The 16,632-nt window shown below is 34.9% G+C and overlaps 1 pseudogene; it reads right to left on the bottom strand.

The window, feature by feature from the left end:
* Window positions 1-14,452: 14,452 nt before the first annotated feature.
* Window positions 14,453-15,912, bottom strand: LOC109447564 (small ribosomal subunit protein mS22 pseudogene; annotated as a pseudogene).
* Window positions 15,913-16,632: the final 720 nt, after the last annotated feature.

The raw sequence follows: 16,632 nt of genomic DNA, 5'->3' as shown, positions 1-16,632 counted from the left end.
TTGTTTCTTGAGGTAGGCATTTATCACTATGTACTTTTTTCTTGGAACTGCTTTTGATACATCCCATTAGTTTTGGTATGTTGTATTCTCATTTGCATTTGCCTCAAGTTGTTTTTGATTTCTCTTTTGATTTCTTCTTTGAGCTACTGGACGCTCATTAGCATGATGTTAAATTGCCACATATTTGTGAATGTTCCAGTTTTCTTCTTGTAATTATTTTCTACTCCCATACCATGGTAATCACAAAGTTACTTGATATGATTTCAATCTTCTTAAATTTATTTAGACTTGTTGTGTTCTAACATATTATCTGTCCTTGAAATTGTTTCATGTACCCTTGGGAAGACTATGTATTGTGATTCTTTTGTATAAAATTTTTATATATCTGTTAAATCCATTGAGTCTAATGTGTTACTTAAGTTTATGTTTCCTCATTGACTCTATCTGGATGATCCATCTATTGATGAAAATGGGGTAATAAAGTCCTCTACTATTTTTGTATTGCTTTCTACTCTTCTCTACGTGTATTAATATTTGCTTTATATATTTAAGTGTTCTTATGTTGGGTCTGTAAATATTTACAAATACCATATCCTCTTCTTAGATTGGCCCCTTTATCATTATGTAATGACCTTCTTCTGTGTGTCTAATTAAAGTTTTTGTTTTAAAGTCTATTTTGTCTGATGTAAGTATCACCACCATAGTTTTCTTTTGGTTTCCATTTGCATGGACTATTTTTCCCATCTTTTCACTTTTAGTCTGTGTGTGTCCTTACATCTAAAGTGAGTCTTTTCTAGCCAGCATATAGATGGATCTCACTTTTTTTTTATCCATTTAACCAGTCTTTCTTTTGATTGGAGAATGTATTCCATTTACAGTTGAAGTAATTGTAGACAGGTATGTATTTATTTCCATTACTTAATTATTTTCTGGATGTTTTATAGTTCTTCTGTTACTTTTTAATTTTCTTGCTTTCTTCCTTTGTATTTTGATGATTTCTGTAGTGGTATGTTTTGATTTCTTTTTTCTTTATCGTTTGTGTATTTATTATAGGTTTTTTTTGTTTGTGATTAACATGAAGCTTACATATAAGAACTTATATTTTCAACAGTCTATTTTAGTTGGTGATGTTTTAAAGTCAGTTGCATTGTGAAGCTCTATGTTTTTACTCTCTCCCCCACATATTGTTTCTGACGTCATAATTTACATTTTTTTAATCTTGTATATCCCTTAATAATTGATTGTAGTTATAGTTATTTTTGCTACTTTCATTTTTAACCTTCACACTTGCTTTATAAGTGATTATTCCACCCCCTTTACAACATTAAATTATTCTGAAAATTATTATGTATTTACCTTTACCAGTTAGCTTTATACTTTCATCTGTTTTCCTGTTATGAATTAGTAACCTTTCATTTCTTTTAATATTTCTTGTATGGCTAGTCTAGTGGTGATGAATTCCTTTAGATTTTCCTTGTCGGGAATACTCTTTATCTCTCCTTCAATTCTGAGTGATAATTTTGCAGGATAAACTATTTTTAGTTTTTTCTTTCTTTTAGCACTTTAACTATATTGTGCCACTCCTTTCAGGCCTACAATGTTTCTGCTGAAAAATATGCATATAGTCTTATGGGGATTTTCTTGTAGGTAACAAGTTATTTTTTTCTTGCTGCTTTTAATATTCTTTCTTTGTCTTTAGCTTTTGACATTTTACTTGTAACATGTCTGATGGTGAGTCTCTTTGAGTTTTTCCTTTTTGGAACTCTCTGGGTTTCCTAAATCTGGATGACTGTTTCCTTCCCTAGGTTAGGGAATTTTTCAGCCATTATTTCTTCAAATAATTACCTGTCTCTTCCTCTCTTCTTGTTCTGGTACCCGATAATGCAAATGTTGGTTTGCTTGATCTCCCATAAGTCCCTTAAGATACAGTCACTTTTTTTTTTTTTTTTTTTTCCTCTCTAGTTAGGTGAGCAACTCTGTTTTTGAGTTCACTATTCTTTCTTCTGCTTAATCTACTCTACTGTCGAAACTCTCTAGTGTACTTTTCCGTTCACTTATTGTATTCTTTGGATCTGTGACTTCTGCATGACACTTTGTTATATTTTCTATGTCATTAGTGTCTCATGTGTTCATCCATTATTCTCCTGAGGTCAGTGAGATTTTTCTGACCATTAAAAAAAAACACAATCTTTTAAACAGATAAATCATTTACCTGCATTTAATTAAGGACTTTTCCTGATGTTTTATCTTGTTTTTTGGTTTGGAACGTACTCTTGTGTTTCTTCACTTTTTTATTTTTAATTCTTCGTGTTGGTTTCTATGCATAAAAGAAACACATTTCTCATTCTTGAGGAAGTGGCCTTCTATAGAAAAAACGGACTTTGTCATTCAACTTTGCCCTAGCTCTTTGTTGTCTCTCAAACCTTTGTGATTGTCCAATCATTTTTTTTTCCCCAGTGGCTCTTAGTACTTGAGGGTATGTGAAAACCTTTCAGTATCTCAAAGAGAAGGCTCTCTATTAGCACCTAGATTCAGGCTGATTGGAAGCTAGATGTTTAAACAGCAGCTTCTAAGAATGCAAATATATATATCTATCTATCTATCTGAGCAATATATATATATATCCCTATGTGAATGCAAGCACAAGTCCTACAGGCAACCAGAGCTGGGTGACCTAGAAGTCTTCCTGCTGCTACACGAACACAAAAATGGGGATGCCCAATGAGTGTGTACCCTTTCTGAGAGATACTGGTGATCAGGAATGAGGCAGAATAGAGTGCCAAGATGGTGCTATCTACCCTCATACTCATGAAGATTCTCAGCAGTCCCCTAGATGGGCGCCAAACCAGAAGCCTAGTCTTCAGTAAAATTCAAGAACAAGCAACGGGCTGCTTTCACAGAAACAGTGGAGGTGGGTCTCAGTCTGCTGTCTGTGCTATGCCCTGGGAGTTGTAGCAGGCTGAGAACTACCTTTCCATTTGTTACAGTTTCATGTGACCCAGGAACATGATGTCCCATTGGCCACCAAAGCCTGATGATCAAGGGTTGTCCCCTGGGTGCTAGCCAAAAAAAAAAAAAAAAAAAAAAAAGAGATACCAAATGTAATAATCATGACACCAGACACATGTAAAATCTCCCCTCCAGGAGATACTAGCACTCTTGAATATGGCAGAGGGAGAGCACAGAGACCTGCTCATCACCTGAGGTCTCTGGAAAGAATAACAATGGGCTCTTAGGTATGTGGTTTATCGGAAGCTTACCCCTAAGCTCCAAGCTATGTAGATAAGCTAATAGGGCTCTCAGACAGAAAGACTTGGTTCCTCAGACTATTGCCTCTTGCTATCTCCTGTGGGTGGTAGGAGCTAGTTAATTGCTCTTTCTCCATTGGTTACAGTCCCATAGGGTCTGTCCTGTTTTTGCCCTGATGGTCACGAGAGCCAGGCAATCCAGACGTATTTATTGGCAGCAGTCACAAAAGTCACGGTGCCTGATGAAGGTATATGGAAGTTACTAGTGGGATGGAATGAGACAGAGAGAGAGAGAGAGAGAGAGAGAGAGAGAGAGTACTAACAAGATTTTCACTGGCCTTTGTTCCCTGAGAGCCCATCTGTGGGCTCCTAGTTATATGCCAAACCAAAAGATTGCCGGTCAGGCCAGTTTCAGGACAAGCCCATAAGCCTTTTTCACAGAAAGATTAGAGCTGTCTTTCAGTTGGCTGTCTATGCAGTGTGCTCTGGTTTTGGTAGCTTCCCAAGAACTGTCTTTGATTGTCACAGTACTGTGGGACCTGGAATTGCAAGCTCTGCTGGTCACCAGAGCAAGGTGACCAGGAATGTCACGTGGGTGGTACTTACAAAAACCGGGGCATTGAATTTAGAAACTGGTGCACCAGACACATGCACCAGTTCCCCTCTAGGAGATACTCATACTGGAGTGTGGCAGAGGAAGTATAAAGATGGCGACTGTCAGGGTGTGTGGGGTGGGGGAAGCCTCTGGTTTAAAAAAAAAAAAAAAAATGACACCCACCACTAGGGTGACATTGGCATAGAGCACAAAGATGACGCCCACCAGTCTCTGTTCCTGGAGAATACACTAGCAGACCTTTAGACATGTGCTAAAATGGATGCCTGCTCCTCAGGCTGACACTTTAAGGTAAGCAAATAAGCGTCTTTCACAGAATGTCTGGGTGCTTTTCAAATAGCTGCTTCTGCACTCTGCCCTCGGTGGGTGGACCCTTTAAGAACTGTTTCTCACTTTACCATAGCCCAGTGGGTTTCATGTATGCAAGCCCTATTACCTTTCAAAGGTAGATGTTTGGGGAACTCATCTCTCAGGAACAGGTCTTAAAAGGCAAGGTGTCCAATGTGGGCTTCGATCACTTCGCTCATGTGGGAGCAGCTCCAGGTTTTGAGTTCCCTCCTGATTGTGGGTCATTGCTCTGGGGGTGGGGTTCATGGCAACATTGGTCTCAGCCTTTCTTACTCATTTCAATGAGAGGATTTTCTCATTTCGCTGATGTGTAGGTATTACTCAGATACTTTTTTCTTTTTCCCCCAGAGGAAATTTTTCCATATGTAGCATTAGATTTGGTGTGCTCCCAACTATAACTTTCTCATATCAGTCTTTTAAGTCCAGGATCCTATGATCAGCACCAAGTATGCACATAACTCCTTGTGACATAGAAAATGATACATTACATTGAATTTTGATTGTCTATACATTTTTTCCACAGATGGGGCAAGCAGAAATTTTTGATTGCCAACATTCAGAGAAGTAGAATGATGGTGCTTAAGAAGCACTGCTGTATTATGCAGGCTTAGTAGGTACACACCAAAGTATCTGAATGGTGTATTAATTACATGTTAATACACATGTGTTTGTTGTCAGGTGATTTATTGAATGTATTGGACCACAGTCTGAAGATTCAGAATTGTTTTTTCTGTCAGACTTAATAAAACTCTAAGTTTTTATATAAAAGCCAGGGTACAGGGTAATAAAAAGAATGATGTGTCAGCAAGCAGAAATTTTATATAACATAGTTTCATATGTTTTCTTTAGAAAACGCAAAGGTGAATCGAAAGTTATAGGAATTGAATGTTGTTAAATTTTACATACATGTTAAATCAGAGATAATATTGTACTGAATAGCATGGTCTGACTCAGGATATTGAGTCTGATTTAACAACTTTTTCTTGTTAAGTAAAATAAAGAAATTGGGCCACTAATAATTAGATTCCTTAACTGAGCAAAGGGATAAAGTAAGTCAGGAAAAAAAAACCATAACAGACTTTTTAAAGTAGTAAAATATGATTGGAATCGGGTTCGTTTACATCTTTAAGGAATTTGGCATAATGCTAATTTGTCTTTAGATATGCTTCAGATATTTTTAAAGTAAAAATGTGCCACTGAGAACTTCGTCCTCCCTTAATAGTGTTGGAGGTGCATTCCTGGGAATGGGGGAAAGGGTTGCCATAAAGGGTCTGAAAACTAGTTAGAGACTAATACAGCTTTAGTGTTCACATCCATCCTCTGGAAAATTCTCTGAAAATAAACCCAGGTTCTCTGACTCTTTTCAGAGAAATCTTAGTGGAAACTCCGTGGAGACTGATCTTTGCCAGAAAGGGTCATTTCCACTACACTGTACCATTAGACATGTGCTGCTATAAAAAAGGCATCTTGGAATCCTCATTATGTATCACCACAAACCTTTCTAATTTCATTTGTACCAGGGAAATACTTTTCTGAGGAGTAAAACATAAAGGTGGGAATTTCTTTATTATCCTTCCACAATCTTTTTATTTTCTTCTGCCTGGAAAGTTTTTTGCCCAAACATCTGTGCATTTCACTCCTTTCTGACTTCTGCTTAAATCTCACCTTCTAAGACAGACCTTCTCTCTTTTATGTGAAAGGAAATCTTCCCATTACCATCACTTTCTGTTCCTTTACTCTTATTTGTTCTTCCTCATGGCAATTATTCCCACTTAATATAGGTATGTTTCCTGTTTATGGTATCTGCCCAAATTGGATATAAGCTCCATAAAAGCCAAGTGTTTGTCTTTTCTGATTAATAGCTGTTCAGCTGTACTAGCTCAGTGTCTGGCCTTTGTTGAATAAATGAAATAATTTCTTCCTTTCCTCTGTGTCCAGAGGAAATGTTTGCTAAAGTGTTCCTTGTATTAAGTTTGAGGCATTACTCATTCCAATACATTGATCCAGTACAATTTGCATTTTATTAGAATTTCTAAATGAATATCAACACCAATAATTTTTTTAGGCTATAAGGAAGAGGCTTAAATGATAGAATTACAAGAGGTAGAGTAAAAGATATTTGCATATAATATTTTTGGTACTAACCAAAATTCCACTTTTTTTTTTTTGGCCATGAAAAAAGTGATAGCCTGAGTATTAACTACTAAAAATTGGAAATGTTGACATTTGTTTATTAGCATAACAACTTATTATGCTTCATAAAAAGCAAAATACAGAAGAAATAAAAGATTCATTTGAAAAAGTGAAGTAAAATATGAATATGTATATTACTTATTAGTGTATTTATCAATAGAGGAAAAGGTAGGAACACATTTTTTTAGTTAGTATAAATATTTTTATATTTTAAGGTTTTCATTAAGGCAGTTTTCTTTGTAGACATATCAGATACACCCTACTGTGTCACTCTTATTGCATATACAGTTTTGAAAAAAAATATGGAAAATTCAGAACTTTAAGTTGGCCAACCAAAAGACATTTGGTATTACTTTAGAAATTGACTAGAGTTCAAAACATGAGCAAGCTAATAGATTTTTTTAAAATCATTCTTTCTTTTGCTATTGGCTTCACAAAGAATCACATGGAAATTCCATGAAGAACCTGTTTAACAACAACTCTGCAGAAAAAGAACTTGCTTTCTTTTTATGTGAGTATGTAAATGGGAAGTTAAAAAAAATTGTTTGATTAATGTAAGAAAGTAAGCACTGATATCATACTAGCTCTGTTTCTAAATGGCTTCTATCACTAATGAAAAATGCCCTGTCATAACTAATGCTCCTTTAATAGACGAGCTATTTTGAATTGATTGTGTACACATCATAGTCTTCCTAAAATAATGGCCAGGTGATCTTTACTGGAGAAGATATCACTTACTACTCATCCTTCTCTTCTAATATTAAATAACTAGTAGTATAAGGAAAGATATACCACACCTATATAAATACTTTATGTTATACCTTTTAAATTATTGTTGGCTATTAACTTTTAACATTGTCATAAAAGTTAAGATTTGGTTAGTCTAGGTAAAAAAAACATTTTTTACATAAATGGTTTGAAATTAGAAGTAAATTAATCGTCTGAATTTGTTGAAACCTATCTAAAAAGACATGTGATTATCCTATCTGACCTCTTTTAACTGTTTATGAAATAGAAATGTAGAATTAATGATAAATAAATGTTTAGCATCTGTATGGAGAAATAGTTCAGGAGAAATGTGTGTGGGTGTGGGTTTGAGTTAATTACCATTAAGCTCTGCATATATATATATCTTTAAGACATAAGGAAACTCAACAAACTTAGCAACTTATAACACCAGCCATTCATTACATATATGCATTATATCTGTAATATATATATATCTTCAAATGAAGAAAATGACGTTAGGTAAGGGGAATGGGGATTGCCAAGGGGAAGGGAATGTCTATATTTTAAATGGTTAATGACAGGGAAAAAAAAGTAAATTTTAAGAGCTCTTTAATGAGGTGTCATTTGAGGTGGGATCTGAATGAAAGTTTAAGCTGTAAGGACATCTGAGATAAGAATACTCAGGTAGAAGTACTAGAGATAGGAATGCCCTTGTGGAGTTTCAGGAATATCCAGGAGCCAGTGAGCCTAGAGCAGAGTATGCAACAAACAATGTGGTACAAAATCTGAGAGGTTCTCAAACTATCTGTGGTTAAAAAACTGTTTATTTGGAGTTTTGTTAACGTAAATTTTGTCAGAAGCTAATACTTTTTATCAAATACAATTACATGGTCTGCTACAAAAAAACACACACAAAACAAACAAACAAACAAACAAACAAACGAAAAACTATGGTAAATGTAGATCTACAAAATGCAACCCAAAATTTGACACTAGAGTCAACATAAAACATACATTTCAATAAATATAACCGTAACAAACATAAAAAAAAGTTACAAAATCTATATTTTGTTTATGAAAGTGGCGTGGACAGGAAACAACAGTTTCTGGATTACAGGCCCCACTTTGAATGGCTCTGATGTGTAACAGACCATTTGATGGACTTTGTTTTATAGTGAGTGAGACTGGAAGCCACTGTAAATTTTTGAGCAGAGATATTTTTCAATTTTCATTTTATAAGTATTGTTCTGAGTACTTTGTAGAGAAGAGGTTTTGGTGGGTAGACATGAAAGCAGGCAAACCAGTTGGGAAGTTATTGAAACAATCCAAAGAATGTAGACAGCGATGGCCCAAGTGGTGGTCAGAGAGGTAAGACAGTTTGGAATTATAGACCTATTTTGGAGGTAGAGCTAGCAGGTTTACAGATGAACTTTGTAAGATAGGAAATATTAAGTAAAATAAAAAAATGAACAAAGAGATAAGTATATTGAAATATTGAGTTATCATTTCCTTAGGAAAACCAGAGAAGGGACAGACTTGGTGTTTATGTGTGTATTTTAAGGAGTTTATGTTCAACCTGTTACATGCTATTAGACTTTTAGTGCTGTGTAACAAATCACTGTAAACTTTGCAGCTTAGAACCCCAGCCATTCATTACCCCACAGTTTCTGTAGGTCATAAATCTGGCCTTGACTTAACAGGATTCTCTGCTCACGGTCTTAGAGCGGTGAAATCAAGATGTCTGGCATTGTAGGGTTCTCGTCTGGCGCACAGCATTCTCTTAAATGTTCATTCAAGTTAATGGCAGGATTCCATTCTTTGAAGTTGTTGGCCTCAGGTTTTCCTTTCTTCCTGGTTGTTTATCTGAGATTGCGCTCAGCTCCTAGAACCCACATGCTGTTCCATGCCAAGCAATCCTCTCCATAAAATAACAGTTGCTTGTTCCAAGCCAGTAGGTGAATCCCTCTAGTTAGCTACCAAGTAATTATTTGTGAACTCACAATTATGGAGTGACTACCTTATCATCTTATAATATTATATAACCTAATTAAAGGGAAACTATACCAGTACATTCATAGTTCCCTCCACATCAAGGGGAAAGGATTATTCAGGACACATATACCAGGGAGTGGGAATCTTGGGGACCATACTAGAATTCCGTCGCCCACCGATGCCTATTTAGTATTTAAGTGGAAACAGCAAATAAATAGTTAAATATAGAGGTCTGGAATTCAGAGGAGATATTTGAGCTGGAGATATACACTTGAGCATCACGTTGGTTATTTTACATTTACTGCCCTCTCCTCCCATCCATATTCCTGTCTTTGCTGTTCTTTTCTGTGCCACAGGAGACGAACGTTTATAGAAAACATCTCTTGGGCTGCTTTCCCCTCAGACTCCAAGCTTCCTTCAGCCCAATGAAAGTAGAAGCTTTCAGAATGCCAGAGACTGGACATTCCTCTGACATCAGCTTCCAGCCTCTATTGCCAAAGTTCCATTTGGGCTTCTCCTCTTCTGTGATTCTAGTTACCCCAGGATCCGATGATAGCATTCTCCCCACCCCCATTTCCCCTTCAAGCTAGTGTTTCTAACTCCACTCTTGTTACTTCCTTGCATGCTCCTTCCTTCCTTGGTTGTTTGCTTAATTATCTGGTAAACAGTCCTTTTATTTAACCACCCTTTGCTATCCCTTTAAATCTTTAATCATCCCTTTAGTACAACAGGTGTCACCAAACAAAGGAAAATAAAATAACTTTCTCAAACAACTTAATTGGCCAGTGGAAGATATAATATAGTCCCTAAGTGAGAATCATTTCAGATACCTGAGGTCGGTGTGGTCAAGCTAAAATTAGAACTTGTTGCCATGTAGAGGAATTTTCTAAAATGCCTTATCATAGTTCAGTTAAATTGTTATATCTGTGACATGACATAAATATACTCAAAAAGCAATTGAAGGACATGAAAGCCTTAAAAAAGTCCTTCAGATCTATAAACCATCTAAATCTTTAGCACAGATATTGTTTTAAAGAAAACCAAATGAGGGAAACAAATAGCGATGATCCTACAAAGGCAGAAGAAGACTCAGGTAAGGAGGAATGGCAAAAGAGGAAGTGACAGTAGCAGTACGCAAAGGACATGCTTTCCTGACCAGTCCTAAGAATGGCATCATGTAAACATGTATTTGGATTTAGAGATTGCTCTCTAAATCTCTTGAATAAAGTCCTTTGATAGTACAGGTGCTGTCTGTAGTATCAACATGACAATAGCTGGGTCAATATAGTAGTTTATAGTTAATAAATTGATTTTTTATTCCAACCAAGGCAATTATTCCCGGAAGCTGCAATAACATCCCCAGCAGCTTGAGAGGGAAGGAATGTTTAATGGTATTTATTGACTAATGACAGTGTGTGTGACTGGGGTTGTTTGGCATTGTGGTTACAACAGACTGGTGTTGATTTGAATTCCAAAGCTCCCATGTAAACTCTGTACAAGAAAAACATATTGTTTGATATCTGTGAGTCTGTGTTTTCTGACATGCAAATTAAGGAATAATTTTGCCCACCTCAGTATTGTGTTATAAAGAATATATAAGATAATGCATGTCAGATGTCAGGTACATTATGGACATTCAACGAATCTCCTCATCCTCAGTTTTTTGACCTAAATCATAATAAAGACAACTCAACTATGATACAAAAAATAGTTTTTAGATATTTTGGATAATTGCCTCTGGCAATAAATTCTGTAAAATATAAAATATTTAATAATGATATACATAATCTTTCATACAAATATATATTTTTTATTTAAAACGGGTATTAGACACATGTGCCTTAGTTTAGCACAGTGGTATTAAAAAATAAAGAACACTTGATGTGAATTCATATATAAAATAATTTTCTTAATCCATTGACGTTTTAGACTTTAGGAATGACTGGAGTTGATTGAGTTTTCCTCAGTTGGTGAACAACATTTATAGGGGCACAGATCAGAATCACAATCACACCAAACTCACGACAGCAACTAGACATATCACACACATATCATTAAATCCATCCTGCCCTTAACATGTATACAATTAGTGCTACATTTCTTTTTCCAGACCATAAATAACCAGAATAAACCTCTGGGAGAATTTAATGACTTACCTTTTATAATGCAGAATTAATCTTCTGCAAATTCTGCAGCATGGTTCCTCTAAATATACCAAGTACTAATGTTAGCAAAAATACTAATATTGAAAGTGCTAGTATACAAATGTACTAGTGTAGAAAATTAATGTAATTGTTGGCCAGTCTAACCACAGAAAAGTGCTGTACCATAGCAAATGAGGCTATTTCTTTTATTAACCCATATGTCTTATGCCACAGAGCAAAGCAATACAATGAGAAGAAATAAAAATATATCCATGCCTTCTAAGAGCTGGAAGTCAAAATACTTAGAATCATCATAAGTGTTTTACCAGACTCATATTCTAAATGCTATCATAAGGACTGCATATATTTTTCCACATTCAATTTGTTCCCTAATTTTTCTACATTTTAAAATATGAGCAGAATAAATTTCCACTGGCGTCTTGAAAGTCACTCTGGCCTTTTCCTAGTGGTATTGTGCCCTGTGTTTTGAACTGTTTTCCCCAACAATGACCCACATGTCTTTTCCCTTCAGACATGGAGAAAACAAGCATAATTCTTCAGTAAGTGGAAACGACCCAAGACTGAGCCAAATTAGGAAAGTAATATTGAGAAATAGGAAGCTTAACGAAGGATAGAAAAAGAGCTGATTACCTCTTGCCTGGGGCTGGGTCCCAGAGGCCTGAATTAATATATAGGAAGATATTGGAAAAGCAAGCAAACAGACAAACAAACAAGCAAACAAAACCATATAAGAATCAATAGGAATTGAGTGAAGATAATGAATTTATAAACATATTATCTTGGGTGTGAAACTACTACCTTTTTGACTCATAGAGTAATTGTATATTACCTAGTAAATCAGTTAGAGTAATTTGTCATTCATATGTTTTCTATCTTTAAATGTAATCTGCAAAATTGGGAGAAGTGCATGTATACATATAGAGTTGGTTTTATTATGTAATTATTGAATACAACACTGGAGTAAGCTAAATAACATTCAAGCAAGTAATTTATTTGTTTCAACATACAATGATTTTACGTGTATTTAGAAGGAAGCATTATTCTGGTAATGGCTTATGAACTGTTAGGAATTTGTCTACGATCATGCTACATTTTTAAAATATGTAAACTAAATTGAGACTATCCTGTAACTGCAGCTGTAATACATTTGCTTAAGATGAAGGGCATAAAGAGATTTTAGTTTATTTTATCTGAATCATAAGCATATGGAAATAAATAATACATCTACAATTGCTCTTTTATCACTACTTTGAATTATTGATTGTCACTTGAAAAAAATTGATTATATTTGGGTCAGCTTTATATTATTTTCAGTTTTTATTGCAAATAGTTAAATATTCATTTAATCGTAATCACATATCTTTTATCATGAAATTATTGTTAAGGCAAATTTTGAATGTCTATTTTGTGACTATTTAATTTTACAATATTATAAAAAATACTGAATGCTTAAGATACCTTCATTAATATATTCAAGTAAGAATTGTATTTTCTTCATTGTCCAATCTCTCCTGGCTTACAAAACCATTCCCAATTAACGGAGCTATTTTGCCTTAGAAATAAAGATGCTCTAAGTAGGATGTATGGTAAGAATTTGACTCCTTTCTTTTAAAACCAACCTTGGAGATTCAGAAGTTTTAGGTCATATAAATGTTAATAGTAATGTCATGTCTTCTATTGCTTGAACTTTTACTGCATAAAAACTAATCTATTCAATGAATTCACTATATTGTCTTGGGATACTTTTCATTTTAAGCATAAGAGTTAATCTGGAAAGTATATATCTGCCTTCACTCCCTCTGCACATACAACTATGTAATTGCTATCCCTGCTCTCACCTACTGCTTATATATAAAATATATGGAATATATTCACTAGAAAATATATTCTCTCTGGTTGTCTTCATAATGCTGACCTAAGGGAAGAGTTACCCTAGTAATTTTGTTTTAATGATTATCAATTCATGACAATCTTTGTGTTACGTTTCTTAAATCATTAAAGTTAATACCTTAGGCCACTATCTGTACTGACATCTGGGAGATTATTAATTATGTGTATACTTCACTGTCCCTGAACTCTCCTTAGAAGCTCTTTGTTTCATTAAGCTAGGCAACTGCATGGAATGGCGTTATCTCACATTTTACAATCTCCAAGAATAGTTAAGAATACAGATCTCAGCTAGAATTTTCGTTTTTCATGTTCAAGAATTTTTGTTTCAAGTAAGGCAAATACTGCAAGTTTCTTTTTTTGTCATTACATTGGAATTCTATATCCTAACAAAGACGTGTTCTCACCTGTCAGTTTTTCACTTGAAGTGCCCTAAGTGAGGAATGAGAGTGCCCTAAGTGTAACATAAGTTCAATTTCTGTCACTTTACACAGGCCTTTCCTGGGTATACTCTATTTATACTTCTTCCCATAAAAATGTACCAGAAAGGGGTAGCTTAGAGTAGTTATTCTCTCCTAGGGGAACTGAAAGAATTCATGGCAAATATGTTGCTTTATCTCTTTTCTAGGCTTGAGAACTTGCTTTTCTCTTGTTCCCAATGGCTGTAACAAACATATCTTGATCTTTCTGATGAAGCAGTCGTTTGGAATTATTTGCAGGTCTGCAGGATTTTAAACGTGATCCATTGCTGAGGTTGGCTTCTGGCTATGAAATTATAGATCCTAGAGTCTAATGGTGAGGGAAACTGAGAATGCACAGAGATATAATCCTTAATAATTCACATTCCAGAGTTGGAAAATTTTACTTTCTCATTTTATAAATATTTAAAGTGAAATACTCCTTTTTTTTTAATAGAATGCACATTACGTTTAAATCATTTTAATGAGAAATGTGTCCTATTAGGGAGAGTGATATATAAATTGTTTGGATATTGCAAAGTATACTTTATATGATACTCTGTAAAATGTACAAATAGCCTTGGGTTTCAGATAATATCTGTTTTATGAAATGAAAGAATGATGATCAGGATAATAAAGTTTTATTTTTCTTTTCCTCACAAGTGGCATCTTTAGCATCTGGAATTGATGAGTATGTGACATAATGCTTCATTTGATAGAGGGTGTCTTAAAGTAGAAGAGATGAGTTATAGTTTTAATAAGAAATGAATCCATAACTAGAGTGAGTTATTTATTATATATTTATTTATTTGTTTGTTTTTAGTGTTTAGTAAAATAAAATTTATCTTTGAAATATTTGCAGGAAGCTGCAGAATGGCTAATAAATGTTTCTTGGTAAGCTTGTAGTTTTAATTCTATATATGCCCCTTTCTGTGCTTCTGTTTTTTGCAAAAACCTTAATTAAATATAATCCCTTAGCAGCCTGCTCCTTGGCCTCTTGAGCTAACTGGCCATCTGGATGGAGGGTGTGCTGCAGGTGGACCAAGCTGGTGGCATCATTGACTAAATCTCTCTGAATCTGATCAATCAGTAAACCGTCAATTGTTTTCTTATGTACAAAATACTAAGCTAGTCCTGTACCCAAGGCTTCCTTCCCTGTGCCGGAGCTAGTTAGGCACAGTGGAATACTATTCAGCCATAAGAAAAGTTGAAATAGTACCATTTGCGATAACATGGATGGCTCTTTTGATTATTATGCTGAGCAAAATTAGACAAAAAAAGTCGAGAACCATATGATTTCACTGATATGTGGTATATAAAACTGAAAACAACTAAAGAACAAGACAAACAAATGAAGAAATAAAAACTCATAGACAAAGACAACAGCTTAGCGGTTATCAGAGGTTAAGGGGGAAGGAGGGTTGTAGATGAGGGTAAAGGGGATCTGATATACGTTGATGGAAGGAGAACTGTCTCTGGGTGGTGAACACACAATGTGATGTATAGATGATGTATTACAGAATTGTACATCTGAAATCTATGTAAATTTACTAACAATTGTCACCCCAATAAACTTTAATTAAGAAAACAAAACAAAACAAACACAAAAAACCCCACGAAATACCAAGCTATTCCATCGAAATGGCTTGTTAAACATAAAAGGTCATACTTTCCATGTTTCTCTATATCTTCATAAGTTTGATGATGAACTTTGATAAATTCAGCAGGATCTGGCTCAAAATGGGCAACACAGAGATTGAGGACATCACCATGTCAGTCCTGGCTGTACATGTTTTAAGATTTTCGTCCTTGAAAACTATTGTTGTTAAAATTCCCCAACATTCTTTTGGGAAATAAACTCGAATCATCCAGTCAGGTTCTTCCCAAGCGGCTTTGCATAGTGTACCACCCAGTTCTCTGATGACAATAAAACACTCCCCGTGTTGTATGCTATATGATATATCAATAAACACATATTTGATTGTCTCTGTTCCTTCCAAAATCTTACCTTCAGTTAACATGTAATTTGTTGGTGCTCGCTCTTCTAGCACTGGTGGTACTTTTAATAGTACTTTAGCTGCCTCAACTGCCTGGCTTGTAGCCTCTTCCAACGATGGCTGGGTCATTAGCTTATCGACTGGTGGCTTCAGTTTTGTCATGGCTGGCTTAAAAGTCTTCTGCCAATAAAATACTGTCATCTCGATGAGCATGTTTTGGACTTCCTCAAACATAAATATAAGTTTCTTCATCTCTGAGCTACCAGATTGAGATTCATTCATTCATTCATTTTCTTCATTTAAAATTTACTGAATATTCACAATGATGAGGATACAGTTTCTGCCAAAAAGACATTCAAAGTCCGCCTCATAACCAAGCTGATGGCACGGCATTCTCGCCATTCAGGGTCGGGTAGCTGCTGGAGCAGGGTGCCCGGCCAGGGCAGATCTGGGGCCAGGAAACAGTCGAATTCTTGCCTCAGAGAACTTATGGAGGGGAGGGTCTCCACAGCTACACCCATTACTAGAGTCATTTAAATCACCAGTTGTATGAATTATTATAGTAAATAATCAAATAATATTCATTTATTAATCTAATCCCAAGTAAAGATGCCTTATTTCCTCCACAGTCAGGGTTATAGTATGTATGGTACTTCTGTTTGTAATTTTCTTCAAAATAATTGAAAACTATAATTTCCATTGTCAACAATAGTATGGGTATAAAAGGGGAAAATACATTTTATTAAATTTAACAGAAATAAAATGTCTCTGTTTTCATAGAAAAACATTTTCTTTTTGAAGGATGAAAATGACATTAAATGTCTGCATCTTGATTTTCAGGAAATTTTTGGCAAATGAAAAAAAGACTGACATATTATATAAAATCAAACTGTGCATTAAATGATCCAAAAATTATTAATGTGGAGGAATTTTCAATAATAGCATAATTAATACATCAATATTTCCATAAATATTTCTTTATGATTCATATGTTGAACTTTT

Source organism: Rhinolophus sinicus, chromosome 17 (assembly GCF_057876585.1).
Source record: "Rhinolophus sinicus isolate RSI-liver-muscle chromosome 17, RSI-T2T, whole genome shotgun sequence".
In the NCBI taxonomy this organism is placed as follows: domain Eukaryota; kingdom Metazoa; phylum Chordata; class Mammalia; order Chiroptera; family Rhinolophidae; genus Rhinolophus; species Rhinolophus sinicus.
Note: the sequence above shows the minus strand (reverse complement) of the source record. Positions and strands in the feature narration are given on the sequence as shown.